Source organism: Salvelinus sp. IW2-2015, linkage group LG12, assembly GCF_002910315.2.
Source record: "Salvelinus sp. IW2-2015 linkage group LG12, ASM291031v2, whole genome shotgun sequence".
Lineage (NCBI taxonomy): Eukaryota > Metazoa > Chordata > Actinopteri > Salmoniformes > Salmonidae > Salvelinus > Salvelinus sp. IW2-2015.
In genome coordinates, this window is record NC_036852.1 from 312,290 (window position 1) to 314,099 (window position 1,810).

Genomic DNA, 1,810 nt, shown 5'->3' on the forward strand with positions numbered 1-1,810 from the left:
TGCCTAGTTTAAATAAGAATGAACCGCTAGTTCAAGTTCCTGCCATAGAAATCGTGAAAGGAACAACCACTTCTGCAGCATTGTAAACTAAGAACTTGTAGATCTACTGCAGYCTACATTATCTACAGCGCTGTTTGTCGACAGCTGCAACCAGACTTATCGAAATTAGAAGCTAAGCTACCTCCTGTTCAGAAAACATTTKATTGATAACTCCCCACTCAAACTGAGCACACTYCAATTGAACCTAGCTTGCTGAAGTAGGCATTTCACATCCCGTCTGTCTGTGGAGTGAAAGACGCTTGAGACGACAGTGCACACAACATCCCATCCACAAGGAAAGAAAACTGTCACAATCCCCAAGCTTAGGGTGTCAGTGCACAGTCCAYTTTTGTCTGTCCTTACTGGACTTTATGTCTGGGAAAAGATGGTGGATAAATGAAGATGTCTTACCATAGATTTTTTTTGTCACAGTCCAGTCTTAATTGGTGACTCCCATAGACACCAATATGATAGCAGCTGGGTCTGCTTAGTTCATTGACTGTTTATGAACTACAAACAATTTGGGAGTGGGATGTCTCTCTCCCGTCTCTGGTCAGGCTGTGTGACAGCGGGTGGGTTGACAGCGCTGCGTAATCTCCACACCTCCCTTACTCTCATAGGACGGCCTATGTGGCTTCCAGTTAAAGGGATAGTTCATTCTCCAAAGCCAAAGTTTGTCATGCCTCAAATGTGGCCTATAGTCGAGCTCCATATCACACGGCATCTGTTGTGTAAATGTCTCAGGATTCAAATGAATAGGAAAGATTGGTACCACTGAGGTGAACTATCCTTTCATATAAAGTGAAAAAAACGTTATACTTACGGAAAGAAGTTCTATCTCCCAGAGGTGCTTCTGGCAGGTCTTTAGCAGGTCTGGAAAGAGGCCYAAAATGAGAGGGGTGAGAAGAGTGAGGCTYGAAATAGGTAAAACAGACATGGCTAGAAATTCCACTTGATTTAACACAGACCTACCAAAATGTCAGCCAACTACATGCTTGCACTGAAAAACATACTGAATTATAAACTTCCACACGGAACTCTGCATTCAATGAATGAGAATGACCATTCTAGATCAGCCCCATTTCAGTTCTATGGAAGTTAAGGCTCGTATGTACAGTAGGCATGGAAACAAACCGACTTCCTGCACCGTGTGGAATTTGAGGTTTCTATAGTGATTTGGCCGAATACAGKCCCATTCAAGATTATTTCCATTCATGTAGGCCTATCGAAGGGTAGAATGTTTAAACAACACTGAGAGAAGGAATGTGGTTTCATTCATATCTTAATCTGCAAATATCCTCATGAAAAATATTAGAATGAGTACAATAAAAAAATATATATATATTGTTAAATAGTGTAGTGGTTACATAGTGACTGAAGGTCATAGTTGGAATTTTCGGAAACGTTTCTGTCATCAATAGCACGTCGTTGGTAGTTCCTATCGCTTCCTGATTTTCATTGAAACTTCATGTGTACATTTTAAGGCACTCAGCGTTCCATAACACTCAAGGGATTCAGATTCTATAACTTCACCTCTATCGGGAACAGAGTGTATGCTGCTTGATGACATCTTGTGTTTGAAAACTTTTAAGGTCAGGAAAGGCCAGATAGGAGCACCTTTTACATTCAAGCAACAACTTACATATCGGCTAGACAGATCAGGTCATAAGGTCATAAGCAATCATATGGTATCTCTTTTGGTATCGCTTTGATCCAAGCACCAACACCTCACTATGCGGTGTGCTTAGTTTACTGCACTAAGTGGGCCATA